Below are 20,089 nucleotides of genomic sequence, written 5' to 3' on the forward strand. Positions count from 1 at the left end.
GATTTGGGAGATAATTAGGGAGATTTTAGAGGAACCTTTTGGGTAACGATTCCTAACTCATTTATGGTTATATTCCACTAATCTATAGTTGATTTCATCATTTAATTAAGGAATTTGGTTGAGAAATTTGGGGGAAATGGGAGGGGGGGAGAAGTTCTTCAACTAAGTTTTAGAGTTTTGATTGGGATTTTGATATCGGATTTGGATAATTTTGGTACGAGTGAACTCATGGTTTATTGGGTGTTCGTATTTTTTGACTTTTACCCGATTCCGAGACGTGGGCCTAGGTCAACGTTTTAGGACGATTTTCCAAATTTTTTTTAAAGTTTTGATTTCATTAATTAGATTGGTTTATTATAGTTGTATTTATGATATGTAATTATTTTTGGCTAGATTTGGGCCATTCAAAGTCGGATAATCGAGGAAAAGGCACTGTTACCGATTGATTGAGCTTGGTTCGAGGTAAATATCTTGCCTAACTTCATGTGGGGGAACGACCCCTTAGGATTTGAGTCGTCTATGCTAATTGTAGTCCGTGTACGCGAGGTGACGAGTACGTGCTCGGACTTATTTGTGAAAAGTTGGCCTTTTAGGGTTCTTAGGTCCTTGTATTCACTGATTATGCAGTTGTTATGTTATGAATCCGTCTCTTAATTACTAGTTTCACCTCTACCTACTTTATTTAGAATTAATTATTTCATGATCCGCCCTTGATGCTTATTTGAGTCATTTGTGCCTTAACTGAAATTGTTATCTCTTTTGTAATTGCTCATCCTTAATTGAGGATATGATTATCTTTCTGCTGCTTATCCCTAATTGAATTTGTTGTATCTCTTTCTTAATTTCCAACCTTAAAAGAAGTTATATATCCTACATTTTAGTTGACTTGTCCTTATTTGGAATTATTCGCCTTGTGTTAGCTCCCTCGTTGTCGAAATGTACATTGTGGACCATTGTTACATAATATTTCCTCTCTTGTTGAGTTGTTCTTGTTATGACTAGCATTCTCTATTGTGTCCACTCTTGTGAATTAATTCCTCCATTCCTTTGAGTTCTGGAATTTCTGAGTTGATTTATTTGTCGTACTCTTGTATTAGTATTATTGTTGTTGTATTTGTTGTTCTTGCATATTTACTTTGGGACTACGAGGCGATACCTCGGGAGATCCCCCATGTCTTTCATATTTACTTTTGGGACTATGAGGCGATACCTCAGGAGATCCCCTGTTGAGCATTTACTTTTGGGACTACGAGACAGTATCCCGGGAGTGCCCTTTGTTGACGTGCGAATGTTATTGGGTTGCACGAGGTTTCTGTTGTGCTATTATTACTATTGATATTTGCACATGCGACGTGACAAGGCGGGATATATATATATGTGGGTTGCGCATATGGCGAGACAAGGTGGGAAATGTTGAGCATGTGGCGAGACAAAGTGGGAATATTATTAGGCACGTGTGGCGAGACAAGGCGGGCATTTACTTTACAATTGCACATGTGGCGAGACAAGGTGGGCTATGTCAGGGATTGATTTGTGATGGCTTGGGGGCATTCTTGTTGTTGATATTTGTATAGTGGTACACTTACCTGTGTGAGCTTTATCTTGTGAAAGTTGTGAGAAAACATTCTACGTGCTGTCCGTTCTTTTTTCCTTATGCTCACTTGCTGGAAAGAACTATGTTAGAACACTTGCCCAAGCATACACATAGTTAAGCACTCTTATCGGATAAGAAATTTTCTTGATATTGTTGAGTATAAATGCACACCCTTTCTTACTTGCCTTCTATGTGAGAATGGCTCTATTTGGCACACGAACCGTCAGTGCGGTTATGAGGTGTAATGAGGGCACATGATGCCAAGTGTTAGGGTTCATGTATTGAGACCCGTGAGTTATGATTTTTCCGAGGTTCGGTACCTCGTGGAGTTTGTTTACTAAAACCTGATGTGAAAGCGGTCGTTGTTGCTGAATTATTAATTGTCCTTGTTGTATCTGTGATTTTGGATTTAGGTTGTGTTTACGTTTAACCTTCTGTGTCATTATTATGTTATTCCGCTGATACTTGTTGTTGTCCTTTCCTATTGCAATTACTGTATTGTTAGTCATATCGCGTAGTCTTTATTTAGTCCAGTAGGTGTCTTGACTGTTTCTCGTCACTACTCCACTGAGGTTACTCTTGATACTTGTTGGGTACCGCTGTGGAGTACTCACACTATACTTCTGTACGTACCGTCGTGGTGTACTCATGATACGCTTATGCACATCTTTTTGTGCAGATCCAGGTACCTCCTACCAGTTCAGGCACCAGTGAGACGAGCCAGTTTTGGAGACTTCAAGGTATATAGTCGCCGGATTTTGGGGAGTTGCGTTCTCTTAAGTTACAGGGTTTTTTTATATGATAGTGGTTGAGTTATTTGAAGGTTCTTTATAAATTCTCAGTTAATATTGCATGTATGTTAGGCTTACCTAGTCTTAGAGACTAGGTGCCATCACGACATCCTACGGAGAGAAATTGGGGCCGTGACAAATTGGTATCAGAGCACTGGGTTCATAGGTGTTATGAGTCACAAGCAGGTTTAGTAAAGTCTCGCGGATCGGTACGGAGACATCTGTATTTATCTTCGGGAGCATATGGAACTGTTAGGAAAAGCTTCACTTCCTTGATTTCCTCATCGTACGATTTGCACCGCTGCTATCAAAAATGAGGAGAGTCGAGAATACAAAACAGTTATGTGGACATACCAGCAAAACGAAAAGGGTAAAATGATAAATTCCGTAATCGCTCACGGGATGACTAGATAAAGAAGGCGTTATGCTCCAGAAGAGGTGAATTGAGGGAACGCGAGTAGAGAACGAAATCAAAGAAGAAACATAACAGATGCCGATGTGGCAGAGTTCTGGAGAAAGATGCCAGTTAAAGAGTATTCCGTGGAGAAACATATGATAAAGACCCATGATCACATATAGATCATGGATTTGTTGATGGGTTCTGACTATCACAGAGATGCTTTGGTGAAGGTGCTAAGCGGAGCAAGTGTACCGAGAAATACTATCAGTGAGGCGTTAGCAGCAACCATTGGAATATGGTCGAGACAAACATGATTTCCTTTCGGATGGATGAACTCCCTGTGGAGGGCATGGATCACAACAGAACTATGCACATCACAATCAAGTGTGGGGACAAAGTTGTATCCCGAGTACTTGTTGACATAGGATCCAGAGTAAACATTTGCCCGCTCTCTACTCTATGAGAGTTAGGTATCCATCTAAGAGAAGTCAAGGAAAGTCATGTGAGGGTAAGAGCTTTTGACGGGTCGCAGAAGGATGTCATTAAAGAAACCTATTAAGCCATACATATTAGACCAGTTGAGTTCTCAATATTGTTTCAAGTGATGGACATTTGGTCTTTATACAACCTGTTACTAGGAAGGCGTTGGATACATATGGCAGGGGCAGTTCCATCCACCCTCCATCAGTATATGAAATTCGAGTGGGACTGCTAAGAGATTATGGTACATAGGGAGTGGAGCCGGTCATGTTGCCTAGAGCATGCAATACCCTTCATAGAAGGATTAGATGGGGTTGCCTTTTATGTGACCGAGATCATGCAAGCAACAGAGATGGAGAAGAATGAGCCGAAGCCTGCATGTAGTCACCATACAAGTCAAAGATGGATATGAGAGAAATGATGAAGTGTGGGTACCAACCAGGGACTAGGTTGGGAACCTGATCAGATGGGATAACATATCCGATTAAACTAAAAGGTCAGAAGGGTACCGCTGGATTGGGGTATTAACCTACAACTGGAAAGATTTACACGGATAATGCTGGGAAGAAGGCTTTTGTACCAGAGCGTGTTCCGGGTCCGGGTTAGAGCTCACAACCAAAGGATGACATCATTGATGGAATGAGAAGATTGTTCGTGACCGTGATCGAGGAACGTGAAACTGATATCACGACACCGACCATTCGGGATGCCGAACCAGGAGAGACCTTGCAGAATTAGACTACCAGTCTATCTCTTGTTCGCCGGGAGTCTTGGTAGTGTGGAATTGTAGTAATTTTGAAAAAAAGATCATAGTCAATTGAGGCCTGAACCGTGCCTTTACTTTTTTGTCAATTGCCTCTTTGAGCGCTAATACGTTCCTTTTGATGAAATAAAAAGAATTGCTTTTCCTGAAATCATTGCACATTCATTTTTCGGTCTTATTTATACTAAGTTTTAGTAATCAAATTGTTAAATACCCGCGTTCTAAGATTATGACATGTAACGAAACCCTTGAGAAAAAAGATCCAGACTACGAAGAGTATGACAAAAGCATGATTCCTGAGAACCTCCCGCAAGAGATCAAGCAGTTAGAGTGCCAGAAGAAGCCCACCTTGAAGAAATAGAAGTAATCGATTTGGGAAAGGAAGAAGACGTGAAAGAAACTCGAATCAAAATCCATTTGGAGATAGAACAAAAGGAAGATTTGGTAGAGCTCCTCCGACAATACATCGATGTGTTCGCTTGGTCATATGATGACATACCCGGATTAAGTTCCGATATCGTCTCACACTGATTGCCTACCGATCCTGCCAGACCGCTAAACAAGCAAAAACCCATAAAATTCAAGCCAGATTTAAGTCTAAGGATAAAAAAAAGAAGTCACCAAGCAAATAGAGGCAAAAGAAGTCACCAATTATCCTACGTGGCTGGCAAACATCGTACCAGTGTCGAAGAAGGATGGGAAGATTATGATATGTGTGTACTATCGAGATCTCAGTAAAAGCTAGTCCAAAAGATGATTTTCCTCTTCCAAATGTTCATATCCTTAATGACAATTGCGCAAAGCATGAGTTGTAGTCGTTCATGGATTGTTTTGCCGGGTACCACCGGATTCTAATGCACGAAGAAGATGCGGAGAAGACAACATTCACCATGCCATTGGGAGTTTATTGCTATAGGGTCATGCCATTTGGTCTCAGGAATGTTTGTGCTAGTTACATGAGATATATGACGACACTTTTTCATGACATGATCCACAAGGAGATCGAGGTATATGTGGATGAAATCTTCATCAAAGCTCGGAAGAGAGCATCATTTGAATGATTTGAAGAAATTCTTCGAATGTTTGAGGAGGTACAATTTTAATTTGAATCTTGCGAAGTGTGCATTCAGAGTCCTTGTAGGAAAACTATTAGGTTTCATCATCAACAAGAAAGGGATAGAGTTGGATCCTTCAAAGATCAAGGCCATTCAAGACCTGCCACTGCCCAAAAGCAAGAAGGACGTGATAAACTTCCTTGGCAGATTAAACTACATAAGCAGGATTATAGCCTAGTCAACGGTAATCTGCGAGCCTATTTTCAAGTTGTTGAAGAAAGATGTTGCTACAAAGTGGACGAAAGAATGTCACAAAGATTTCGATAGGATCAAGGAGTATTTGTCGCCACTGTTATTATACTTTTCCATTCTGGATAATGCATTTGGATGCGTGTTAGGAAAACATGACGAAACTAGAAAGAGGGAGCAAGCTATCTGTTACCTAAGCAAAAAGTTCACACCATATGAAGCCAAATACACCTTGTTAGAGCGGACCTGCTGCACTTTGACATGGATCGCTCATAAGTTAAGGCACTACCTATCAACATATACCATACATCTGATATCCCGACTCGACCCGCTCAAGTACATCTTCCAGAAACCAATGCCTATAGGAAAGTTGGCCAAATGGCAGATTCTTCTCAGGGAGTTTAATATTGTGTGCATGACGAAGAAAGCTATCAAAAGACAAGCATTGGCCGATCATCTCGCGGAGAACCCGGTAGAAAAGGATTAAGAGCCACTCACTACATACTTCCCAGATGAAGAAGTTTTGTTCGCAAAGGAGGACATTGCAGAGTCATACCCAGGGTGGAAAATGGTTTTCGATGGAGCAGCAAATTTCAAAGGTGTAGGGATTGGGACAGTTCTAGTTTCTGAGTCATGACAACATTACCCGGCTTCAGCCAAGAAAAAGTTCTGGTCATAGGAGATTCTGATTTGCTGATACACCAAGTTCAGGGTGAATGGACTACCAAGAATGTCAAGATCCTTCCGTACTTGCACTGCGTGAAAGAGTTGTGTAAGAAGTTCACCAAGATTGAGTTCAAACATGTTCCCAAAATCTAGAATGAATTCGTCGACGCTCTTGCAACCTTGTCGTCTATGATCCAGCATCCAAACAAGAATTACATCGACCCCATTGAGATAGAGGTTTGAGATAAGCATGCGTAATATTTCCATGTAGATGAAGAACCAGACGGTAAGCCATTACTACAACATCAAGGGATTCCTCGGAGAAAGAGAATACCCAAAAAATCACCAGTGGTCAGAAGCGAGCACTAAGAAGACTACTAAATCACTTTTTCTTTAACGGGGAAGTCCTATATAGGCGGACCCCAAACTTGGGTCTGCTAAGGTGTGTAGATGTCGCTGAAGCAACAAGACCACTTGACGAGATACGTGCAGGAACATGTGGGCCCTCACATGAATTGTTTCACTTTAGCTAAGAAGATTTTAAGAGCTAGATTCCCAAGACACTCCAAAACCAAAATAAAGACCTCCCTGCAAGTTACATAAGCAGAAACAGATACAGGGAAAGCATAAAATAGAGGATCGGGGCTATTACTCTCAAAACGACCGGCCGGGTCGTTACATCCTCCTACTCTTAAAACAATCGTTCGTCCTCAAACGAGCATAAAGACATACCTGAAGTGGTGAAAAGATGAGGATAACGATTGTGCATATCCCGCTAGGTCTCCCAAGTCGCCTCCTCGACCGGCTGACCCCTCCACCGAACCTTCACGGAAGCAATGTTCTTTGACCTCAGCTTTCGAACCTAGATTTCCAAAATAGCCACTGGCTCCTCAACATAAGATAGATCCTTGTCCAACTGGACTGAGCTGAAATTCAACACATGAGCCGGATCGTCGTGATACTTCTGGAGCATAGAAACATGGAATACTGGATGGACCCCTGCAAGACTGGGAGGCAAGGCAAGCTCATAAGCAACTTCCCCAACACGTCGCAACACCTCAAAGGGACCAATGAACGTTGCGCTCAGCTTTCCCTTCTTTTCGAACCTCATAACGCCCTTCATAGGCGAAACTCGGAGCAAGACCCGCTCTCCAACCATGAATGCAACATCGCAAACATTCTGGTCCGCATAACTCTTCTATCTGGACTAGGTTGTGCGAAGTCGATCCTGAATCACCTTTACCTTATCCAGGACATCCTGAACCAAGTCCGTACCCAATAATCTAGCCTCGCCCGGCTCGAACCAACCCACTGGAGACCGACACTGCCTACCATACAGAGCCTCATACGGTGCCATCTGAATTCTCGACTGATAACTGTTGTTGTAGGCAAACTCTGAAAGTGGCAAGAACTGATCCCAAGCACCCCCAAAATCTATCACACAAGCGCAGAGCATATCCTCCAGTATCTGAATAGTGTGCTCGGACTGTCCGTCCATATGAGGGTGAAATTTTGTGCTCAACTCAACACGGGTACCTAACTCCTGTTGTACAGCCTTCCAAAATCGTGATGTAAACTGCGTACCCCGGTCAGAGATGATGGATACCGATACGCCATGAAGCCTGACGATCTCGCGGATATAAATTGGAGCCAATTGCTATGAAGAATATGTAGTCATCACAGGAATGAAATGAGCTGAATTGGTCAGCCTATCCACAATCACACAGACTGCATCAAACCCCCGTTGAGTCCGTGGGAGTCCAACAACAAAATCCATAGTGATCTGCTCCTATTTCCACTCCGGAATCTCTAACTTCTGAAGCAACCCACTTGGCCGCTGATGCTCATACTTCACCTGCTGGCAATTTAGACAGTGAGCCACATACTTCACTATGTATTTCTTCATCCTCCTCCACCAGTAATGCTACCTCAAGTCCTAATACATCTTTGCAGCACCCGGATAAATGGAGTACCACGAACTATGAGCCTTCTGAAGAATCAAATATCGAAAACCATCTACATTGGGCACACATAACCTGCCATGCATCCTCAATGCACCATCATCCCCAATAGTGACCTCCTTAGCATCACCGTGCTGGACTGTGTCCTTAAGGACAAGCAGATGGGGGTCATCATACTGACACTCCCTGATACGATCATAAAGAGAAGACCGAGAGATCACACAAGCCAATACTCGACTCGGCTCAGAAATATCCAATCTAACAAACTGGATGGCTAAGGCTTGAACATCCAACGCCAATGGCCTCTCTAATGCTGGTAGATATGCTAAGCTCCCCAAACTCTCCGCCTGGTGACTCAAAGCATCGGCCACCACATTGACCTTCCCGGGATGGTATAAAATGGTGATATCATAATCTTTAAGCAACTCTAACCATCTCCGCTGACACAAGTTAAGATCCTTTTCAATAGAGTAGTGACGAGGTCAGGTCAAGGCCCTATTGGAATAAATAAGAAACTGAAAATGTATATAACAATGTAATAATGATAAGAATAGAAGTGAGGCAATAAAGAAGTATACCAAGAATAGTTATACCGAACTAAGGCAAACAATGCATCACGGAAGAAAACAAGGAATGCTATGACACGGAACAAGGCAACAAAACACAAGTGAAGTAATAGAAAAGTATCAACAAGACTCACTACCGAGGTACCGCCTCGTAGTCTCAAATCACAAAACATTTCACAATCTTTTCTTATATCACCGCGGGAGCCTTGTATTTGGTTTTGAAAATCATTATTCCCGAAATAGCTTCCCGCATTTTAGCCCTCCTTATCACACCGTGTGGCTTCAAGTAGTTCCCATACTAGCAACATGCGTATTAAGTCTACCGTATCTCACCTCATGAATTTCAATCCCAAATCCTTATACCACCGTATGCGTATCAATATCACAATGTATCAAAAATCGTACCTCAAGTGCCCAATATCACAACTTGCCAAGAAACCAACAACAATAATGTTTTCACAACAAATAGCATGTTACTCAATCACAATATGCACAAGAGTCTCAACAATAACAACTGAAAGAGAATAACTCAACAAGAATGATATTTCACAACTTTACGAGTTTGCCTCAATGTCAATGACGACCTTTATAACTCAATACCAATTTCAATAACAAGAAATTCCAAGAATAACAACTTCAAGTAAGGAATTCAACTGTTAAATAATGAATGAGGAATAAAGGAAACAATAATTTCAACTAAACACGTAGGGACAATTTATAATTAAGAGATAAGACAAGTAGAGCATGTAAAGATAGACTAATGATGATGATTATAACATGGTAAGGTAACTCAATTAAGGCATGAAAGGAAACTATATAGCTAAAATCGGTACATTTCCACATTTAGCTCGTGTACACACTCATCACCTTGCGTACTCGGCTTTCACATATCACTATTAACATAAACCAACACCAATTCAAAGGGGTAATTCCCTAACACAAAGTTAGGCAAGGCACTTACCTCAAAACACGCTAACTCAATCGACTAGTAAGTCTTTCCCTCGATTATCCAATTCCGAGCGGCTCGAATCTAGCCAAACAACTTCATACCATAAATATAAACTATAGGAAGCTACTACGAACAATAAAGTTGCAATCACTAAAGAGAAATAAAAGGTCAACTCAAAAGGTCAACCCGAGCTCGCTTCTCGGAACCCAACCAAAATTATAAAGTCCGAATACCCATTCAATAATGAGTCCAACCATACAAGAATTACTCAAATCCGATCTCAAATTACCTTTCAAATCTCCAAAATTTAGTCTAAGAAGTTTTTACAAATATTTCCCAAATTTCCAACTTAAATCACTAATTAAATGATGCAAATAATAATGGATTCGTGTATTATATCCAAAAACAAGTTAGAATCACTTACCCCAAAGATTTCCTTGAAGAACCCTCAAAATATCGCCACAAACTGAGTTTTCTAGGTCCAAAATATGAAAATGAAATCAAACCCTCGAATTTAGCCCTTTTCTGCCCGGTGAATTCGCATCTACGAACCCACAGCCTCATTTGCGGCTCCGCACCTGCGGAATTTCCATCGATGGTGCGGTTATCACTATGGTCCTGAGATTCCACTTCCACGGACCACTTGCTCGCACCTACGAGCCTGCTTCTACAGAGATATAGACCGCATATGCGGTCCTGTCCAAGGCCCTTCCCAAATTTCGTTTCTACGGAAGACAAGTCTGCATCTGCATGTTCACTTATGCACGCCATTGACCGCATATGTGGTCCCAGCTGGGCAAGACCAAAATCACATTTATAGCTCGAGCGCCGCTTTTGCAGTGCCGCACATGCGGCCCAAAATGCGCAGGTGCGATCACACCAGACACAACAGAGGTTCATCAATGCACAAGTCCAAAAATTATTCCGGATTCAATCCGAATTACACCCGGGGACCCTCAGGCCCCCAAGACTCCGTTCGAATATACCAACAAGTTTCAAAGCATATAACGGACTTATCCGAGGTCAAACATCACTTCAAATAACATCGATTCTACAAATCGTAACCCAGTTCAAGCCTATTGAAACTATGAACTTCTAAATTCCAAAACTAATATCGATTCATACCAAAACAACTCCGATTGACATTAAAGTTTTGCACACAAGTCATAAATGACAGGACAGGCCTATTCCAACTTTCGAAATTAGAATTCGACCCCGATATCAATAAAGTGAACCCCCTGTCAAACTTCTCAATCTTCCAAACCTTCAACTTTCAAACGTTCGCCAATGCAAGCCGAAATGACCTACATGCCTCCAAATCAACATACGGACACGCTCCAAAGTCCAAAATCACCATACAGAGCTGTTGGAACCGTCGAAACTCCATTTCGGAGTCGTCTATACAAAAGACAAACTACGGTCAACTCTTTCAACTTAAGCCTCCAACTTAGGGACTATATGTCCCATTTCACTCCGAAACTCACCCGAAACCAAAACCAAATACCCTCGGCAAGTCACATAACCATAATACAACATAGAGGAGGCAATAAATAGGGGATCGGGGCTAAAATACTCAAAACGACCGGCCAGGTCGTTACATCTTCCATCTATTAAAACAAATATTTGTCCTCGAACGAGTATAGAGAAATACCTGAAGTGGTGAAAAGATGAGGATAACAGCTATGCATATCATGCTCGGTCTCCCAGGTCGCCTCCTCGACTGATTGACCCCTCCATTGAACCTTCACTAAAGCAATGTTCTTCGACCTCAACTTTCAGACCTGCCTGTCCAAAATAGCCACCGGCTCCTTAACATAAGACAAATCTTAGTCCAATAGAACTGAGTTGTAATCTAACACATGAGATGGATCACCGTGGTACTTCCGGAGCATAAAAACATGGAATAATGGATTACTTGCAGCTAGACTAGGTGGCAGTGCAAGCTTATAGGCCACCTATCCGATCCTCTCAAGAATCTCAAAAGATCCGATATACCTAGAGCTCAACTTTTCCTTCTTCCTGAACCTCATAACACCCTTCATGGGCGAAACCCGGAGCAAGACATGCTCCCCAACCATGAATGCAATGTTCGCAGGCTTCAGAGTCACCTTTTGATTTGTATTCACACTGTTTACTTTATTTCAAACAGTTGTATTTAGTAAATTGTAGTAAACTCTGTAGATCTTATGACTTGTACTACCGGTTTTGGGAATTGTAAATTTTATAGAGAATTCTATTTCAAAAGTTGTTAGATGTTATTTATTATTGTTATTATTCAGTAAATGTTAGGCTTACCTAGTCCCTAAGACTAGGTGCCATCACGATACCCAACGGAGGGGAAATTGGGTCGTGACAAGTTGGTATCAGAGTCCTAGTTTCATAGGTGCTACGAGTTATAAGCGAGTTTAGTAGAGTCTTGCGGATCGGTACGGAGACGTGTGTACTTATCTTCGAGAGGATACGGAACTATTAGGACAGTTTCACTTCCTTCATTCCTATCCTGCGAGTTCATTGGTCTCAAAATTTGAACTTTTATCATTCCATTCTCTCACAGATGGTGAGGACACGAGCTGCAGTCACTGATGACGTTACCCTCGGAGCAGATGTCGCTAGGGGCAGAGGCCGAGGAGGAGCACTTGCCGCAGCTAGGGAACCTACCAGAGCAGCAGTTGAGGAGCCGCTGGTAGTTCCAGTTGGGGACAAGTACCGGAGGCGCCTGCTGTTACCCCGGATACTTCAGGAGACCTTAGCAGAGTTCCTAAGCATGTTTGGTACATTGGCTCAGGCGGGGTTGATTCCGGTTGCACCAGTTATTTCATAGACCGGGGGAAGAGCTCAGACTCCTGCCGCCCACACTCTAGAGTAGCGAGTTCATGTTGGTCAGGTTCCAGGTATCATGGCGACACAGCCTGTGGTCCCATCTCAGACCGTGGTTAGGGCAACAACATCTTAGAAAGAACAACTTAGACTTGAGAGATACAAGAAGTACCACCCTCCTACCTTCAGTGGAATGGCGACAAATGATGCCCAGGGTTTTCTGGAGGAGTGTCACCGCATTCTATGTACTATGGGTATTGTGGAGACGATTGGGGTTTCTTTTACTACGTTTCAGCTCAAGGGAGCGGCTTATCAGTGGTGGCGGGCATACGAGTTGGGTAGCCCGGCCGAGTCAGCTTAACTTAAATGGTTTCAGTTTTCAAAGATGTTCCTGAGAAAGTTTGTACCTCAGTCCCTTCGAGATGTATAGCACACGGAGTTTGAGCAGTTGCGCTAGGGCACTATGTCAGTTTTAGAGTATGCCGTTAGATTCAGTGATTTGGCAAGACATGTACCTCCTTTGGTCGCTACAGTTAGAGATCGTGTTCGTAGAGTCATTGAGGGGATCAGGCATGATATTCGGTTCAGCATGGCTCGGGAGTTAAAGTTGGATACTTCATTTCAGCAGGTAGTAAGGATCGCTCGCCGAGTAAATGGCATGTGGGATCAGTAGAGAGAGGACAGGCGGGGCCGTGAGAGAGAGGACATGCGAGGTCAAGAGAGAAAGGACAGGGAGGCGAGAAGGCCTCGTAAACCGTAGAGATCTACTGGTCCTTATTTTGGAGGCAAGGTACGACATTGTAGAGGTTTTGTGGGTCAACCAGTTCAGTTTTCACTTCAGGCTTCGCATCGTATTTCAGGTGCTCATGGGTCTCAGAGTACCCGTACCGGACAGTTCCCACAGCCACGTTAGCAGAGAGGTTGCTTTGAGTATGGAGATACCAGCCATAGGGTGAGAGATTGTCCTAGACTCCGGACAGGTATGTCACAGCGGAGTATTCAGGAGAGTTGAGGACTCCCAAGAGGGGAAGGCCCAGCTCGTTGATGTGTTTCATATAGTAGGCTTGATTCCACTGCGCCAGATGATGTCATACAGGTATGCTTTTGATTTTTTACAGAGGGGAACCATCGTATTTTGATTAGGTTCTGCTTATCGGGGAGAGTTCCCCTATTTGTTGTCCTACCTATGGGTGAGTTCATGACCTAGTATTATGTTTATGTTTTTGCCCATGTTGGGAGATTTTATGAGTGATAGCTGTATCTATCATTGTTTTAATTCATTATTGAAAGTTACGAGACTAGAAGTGAATTCATGTTGTCTATTATGACAGGTTTGATGTGATTCCTGAGAAATTTGGTTACGATTTGTGATTTGATACTCTATCGGGGTGAGAGTTCAGTAAGTGTTCTGATTTTATTGGTAGAATTGAGTTAGTGGAAGATTTCCATTGGTATGATGTGTATTCGACTTGTGATTCAGAGTTGAGGGTGAAACCCTCGCGATTCCATGTGATTTGATACGTTTGAGCCGGGTTGCGTTCCGTGGTGGAAGTTATATCAGGATGAGATCCTTGTGATATGTTCATATACTTTAATATTTCCTTTTAAATTGATTTGTAGGATGGTACTCATAGAGAGTTGTGCATGTCGGGCATTGTTTGATATTTCTCTTATGTGCTTCTCTTTACATATTCAGTCATTTTTCATTTAGTGCTTCTTGAGTTTTAGCTTGCGAGGTGTGTGCCCGGTGGTATTAGTTGTGACTTGTTGATTTGGGTATATAGTTAAGAGGTCTTCATGTTTCTTGCATCGTTGTCAGTGTTATGGAAGTTTGAAACAGGGTTCTAACAGATATGAGGCTAATTGCTGGTGCTGCTTTTGATTACGGGCAGCTATTGTGATCAGAAATGTTATTATGGGCCTATGTGTGGCGTGTCATGTTGAGTGGTCGTACCTTGTGGGTTTAGGCATGAGTTGTTACAGCTGGTTGAGACTGATACCGGGTATGGATTTAGAATCGGGTCTTTTGGAGATGAATGGAAGGTGAGAATTTTGACTCTAAGGCTTATCAGTGTTGGTAGAAAGGGTGAATTACGGTTGAGATGGTGTCTCCAGGCTTATGTGTATTGGGGAGACGTGAGGTCACCCGCGTGTGTATGTTGGAGATGGTCTTTAAGTGATTTGAAGACTTCGAGGCAATTCTTGGCACGTTCGAGGACGAACGTTTGTTTAAGAGGGGAAGGATGTAACGGCCCAGCCGGTCGTTTTGAGAATTTAAGTCTCGTTCGGCGGCAAAAAGCCCTGAGTAGCTTTGTATTATGTGTATTGACTTACGTGCGTGGTTGAATTCAATTACCGGATGATTCAGAATGATTTAGGACCCTTAATCCCTAAAACGGAAGATTAAGCCTTAGGATTTTGACCGTAGTCGGAACTGTGTAAAGAAGACTCTGTAATGGAGTTTCGTCGGTTTCGTTAGCTCTGTTGGGTGATATTGGACTTAGGGGCATGTCCGGATTGTGTTTTGGAGGTCTGTAGCTCATTTAGGCTTGAAATGGCGAAAGTCAAATTTTAGGAGATTTTGACTGGTAGTGGACTTTTTGATATGGGCATCGGAATCCGATTCCGGAAGTTGGGGTAGGTCCGTAATGTTGAATATGACTTATGTGCAAAATTTGGGGTCAATCGGACGCGGTTTGATAGGTTTCAGCATCGGTTGTAGAAATTTAAAGTTTCAAGTTCATTAAGTTTGAATTGGAGGGTGATTCGTGTTTTTAGCGTTGTTTGATATGATTTGAGAGCTCGACTAAGTTCGTATGGTGTTATAGGACTGGTTGGTATGTTTGGTTGAGGTCCCGGGGTCCTCGGGTGAGTTTCGGATGCTTAAAGGATCGAAATTTGGACTTGTGTAATTACTGAAGCTTTTAAGTTTCTGGTGTAATCGCACCTGCGGTGGGGTAGCCGTAGGTGCGGACATGCATGAGCGAGAGGCCAAGCGCAGAAGCAGGATTGAGGAGATGGCCAGGGGTCACAGCTGCGAGGGAAGTTCCGCATCTGCGAGCCCGTAGATGAACTTAAAGTTCCATAGATGTGGAGAGTGAGCTGGAGGGGCAGTACGCAGAAGCGGACATTTGTTCGCAGGCGCGCACTCGCAGGGGAAGCCATTTGATCGCAGAAGCGGACCCAGGTGTGTAAGTCAAGTACGCACCTGCGATGGATGTTCCGCAGGTGCGACTATGGGTCCACATGTGCGAGATCGCTGGGCAAAAAAGAGGAAATTTCGAGGGTTTGGTCTCATTTTCATTTTGGGACTTTGAGAGCTTGGATTTGGGAGATAATTTGAGAGATTTTCAGAGGAAGCTTTTGGGTAATGATTCTTAACTCATTTATGGTTATATTCCACTAATCTATAGTTGATTTCATCATTTAATTAAGGAATTTGGTTGAGAAATTTGGGAAAACAAATAGGAGAAGTTCTTCAACTAAATTTTTGAGTTTTGATTAAGATTTTGATATCGAAATTGGATAATTTTGGTACGAGTGAAATCTTGGTTGATTGGGTATTCGTATTTTGTGACTTTTACCTGATTCCAAGACGTGGGCCCGGGTCGACGTTTTAGGATGATTTTCAAAAATTTTGCTAGAGTCTTTATTTCATTAATTAGATTAGTTTATTATAGTTGTATTTATGATATGTAATTATTTTTGGCTAGATTTGGGCCATTCGGAGTCGGATAATCGAGGAAAAGGCATTGTTACCGATTGATTGAGCTTGGTTCGAGGTAAATATCTTGCCTAACTTCGTGTGGGGGAACTACCCCTTAGGATTTGAGTCGTCTATGATAATTATAGTCCTTGTACGCGGGGTGATGAGTACGTGCTCGGATTTACTTGTGGAAAGTTGGCCTTTCAGGGTTCTTAGGTTCTTGTATTCACTGATTATGCAATTGTTATATTATGAATCTGTCTCTTAATTACTAGTTTCATCTCGACCTGCTTTAATTAGAATTAATTGTTTCATGATCCGCCCTTGATGCTTATTTGAGTCATCTGTGCCTTAACTGAAATTGTTATCTCTTTTGTAATTGTTCATCCTTAATTGAGGCTATGATTATCTTTCTGCTACTTGTCTCTAATTGAATTTGTATCTCTTTCTTAATTGCCAACCTTAAAAGAAGTTAGATATCCTACATTTTAGTTGACTTGTCCTTATTTGGAATTATTCGCCTTGTGTTAGCTCCCTCGTTGTCGAACTGTACATTGTGGACCGTTGTTTCATAATATTTCCTTTCTTGTTGAGATGTTCTTATTATGACTTACATTCTCTATTGTGGCCACTCCTTGTGAATTAATTCCTCCGTTCCTTTGAGTTCTGGAATTTCTGAGTTGATTTATTTGTCGTAACCTTATATTAGTGTTATTGTTGTTGTTGTACTTGTTATTCTTGTATATTTACTTTGGGACTACGAGGCGGTACCTCGGGAGATCCTCCCCTGTCTTGCATATTTATTTTTGGGACTACAAAGCGGTACCTCGGGAGTTTCCTTGTTGAGCATTTACTTTTGCGATTACGAGACGGTATCTCGGGAGTGCCTTTTGTTGACATCCCTTTGTTATGGGGTTGCACGAGGTTTCTGCCTTACTATTATTACTATTGATATTTGCACATGCGACGTGACAAGGCTGATATATATATATATATATATGAGGGTTGCGCATGTGGCGAGATAAGGTGGGAACAATATTATGCATGTGTGGGGAGATAAGGCGGACATTTACTTTACTATTGCACACATGGCGAGACAAGGTGGGCTATGTCAGGGATTGATTTGTGTTGATTTGTGATGGCCTAGGGGAATTCTTGTTGTTGATATTTGTGTAGTGGTACACTTACCTGTGTGAGCTTTATCTTGTGAAAGTTGTGAGAAAACATTATGCGTGATGTCCGTTCTTTTTCCTTATGCTCACTAGCTGGAAAGAAGTATGTTAGGAAACTTGTACAAGCATACACGTAGTTAAGCACTTTTATCGGATAAGACCTTTTCTTGATATTATTGAGTATAAATGCACACCCTTGCTTACTTGCCTTCTATGTGAGAATAGCTCTATTTGGCACGCGAGTCGTCAGTGCGGTTATGAGGTGTAATGAGGGCACATGATGCCAAGTGTTAGGGTTCATGTATTGAGACCCGTGAGTTGTGATTTGTCCGAGGTTCGGTACCTCGTAGAGTTTGTTGGCTAAAACCTGTTGTGAAAGCGGTCGTTGTTGCTGAATTATTAATTGTCCTTGCTATATCTGTGATTTTGGATTTAGGTTGTGTTCACGTTCACCCTTCTGTGTCATTATTATGGTATTTCGCTGATACTTGTTGTTGTCCTTTCCTATTGCAATTACTGTATTGTTAGTCTATCGCGTGGTCTTTATGTAGATATTATACTCTGTTATTTCTATACTTATACTTTGTTCAGGTTATTTAGTCCAATAGGTGTCTTGACTGTTCCTCGTCACTACTCCACTGAGGTTAGTCTTGATACTTGTTGGGTACTGCGGTGGTGTACTCATACTACACTTCTGCACATTTTTGTGCAGATCGAGGAATTTCGAAGTCCGTTGATCATTAGCTAGCTGTGCGGATTGTCGCTGTGGAGACTTAAGGTGAACCTGCTGCTGCGTTCGCAGGCTTCGGAGTCACACTTTGGGAATTGTAAATTTTATAGAGATTTTTATTTCAAAAGTTGTTAGATGTTATTTATTATTGTTGTTATTAAGTAAATGTTAGGCTTACCTAGTCCCTAAGACTAGGTGCCATCACGATACCCAACGGAGGGAAAATTGGGTCATGACAATTGGTGATTTAAGTTGGAAGATTTTGAAATCTTCTTGGTTAAATCTGAAGATTTGAGTGTTTTGTTGATGTCGGAATTTGGTAAAATTGGTATGGTTGGACTCGTGGTTGAATGGGGGTTCATATTACGTAACTTTTGTCGGGTTACGAGATGTGGGCCCTACGGGCAATATTTGAGTGCAATTTTGGATTTTTGTTGGAAAATTAGTTTTTTCATATGTAATTAATTCCAATAAATTATAATAACTGAATCGAATTAATTATGACTAGATACGAGGCTTTCGGAGACCAATTCTCGAGGCAAAGGCATAACGGAGTAAAGAAATTACACAGTTTGAGGTAAGTAACACTTCTAAACTTGGTTCTGAGGTATAAATCCCCGAATTTCGTATTATGTGAATTGTATGGAGGTGATGCACATGCTAGGTGACGGGCGTGTGGGCGTGCACTATAGAAATTGAGACTTAAATAAATTATGTGGAGTTGTATAATTAGAGAATCATATCATTATCCGCATATCCTCCACGTGTTAGAGGAAATTGAGCTGAGACTCATGTTAAAGATCATGTTTAGGCTACGTGCCGATATTTTGGGACCCGCAGGGTCATGTTGCTGTTGAATTAATTGTTGAAATTTATAATTATATACTCAATCACATCTATCATTTGCATGTCATATCTCAATCTATGTTGTCATTCATTGATACATCATATCATTATGTCGGGTTGATCTTTATATCATTGAGAGCCCGAGAGACTGGAGATTTTGAGTGATAATTATGGGATCGCGTTGCACGCCGCAATATGTTTTATTTATTTATGCCTGGATTTGGCTATTATAGCGCTTGGGCTGAAGGAGCCCTTCCGGATTTTTCACCCCCCGACAGTGAGCGCGATTAATTTATATTGAGGGATGGATCTTCCCTGGGCATGGATCTTGCCCGAAGCATTTATATTGAGGGATGGATCTTCCCTAGACATGGATCTTGTCCGAATCATTTATATTAGGGGATGGATCTTCCCCTAGGCTGGATTGGCCTTATATAGTACTGAGTGACTGTCTGTCAGTTGATGTGTGTGTGTATATATATACGGGATGGATCTTCCATGAGCTAGATTGGCCATATACAGTACTGAGTGATTGAGTATTCTGAGAGTGTGAGTACACGAGGTTTCCATTGTGGTACATCACATACATCATATATTTTGGCATGTAGATATAGAGATGTCATATTCCTCATATTATGCAGATTTTATCTATTTTTCATGTACTGACTTTAACTGTTAAACTGGAAAGCATGCCTACATTTATGTACTGTTATTTTTGTACTAGATTGTACCTGTTGAGCTCATCACTACTTTCAGCTCATAGGTTAGTCTTGTTACTTATTGAATTGGTTGTACTCATACTATACTCTGCACCTCGTGTGCAGATCCATGTACTTTCGGATACGGCGGTTCCCAGATTTGAGAATTTATCTGTTGGAGACTATCAAGGTAGTTGCTTGGCATCCGCAGACCTTGACTCTCTTTCCTTTCAGTTATTGTACTATTCTATATTTTTAGACAGTGTTCTTATCAGCCAGACTTTGTTATTATTTTGATGCTCATGTACTCAGTGACATCGGATTTTGGGAGTGCTTTATAACAGTATTTGTGAGATTTTTATATTGAATTTTAATATTTTGATTTCAAACATAAGAGGTTATTGTGATTTATTGAGGTTGTCGGCTTGTCTAGTATTGAGATAGGCGTCATCACGACATGCGAATTTTGGGTCGTGACAAGTTAGTATCAGAGCCTAGGTTATATAGGTCTCACGCGTCATGAACAGGTTTAGTAGAGTCTCACGGATCGGTACAGAGACGTCTGTACCTATCTTCGAGAGGTTGCCAAACCCTTAGAAAAATTTCACTTTCTTGTATTCTGTCATGCAAATTTGTTGATTCCGGA

Source organism: Nicotiana tabacum, chromosome 13 (genome assembly GCF_000715075.1).
Source record: "Nicotiana tabacum cultivar K326 chromosome 13, ASM71507v2, whole genome shotgun sequence".
Lineage (NCBI taxonomy): Eukaryota > Viridiplantae > Streptophyta > Magnoliopsida > Solanales > Solanaceae > Nicotiana > Nicotiana tabacum.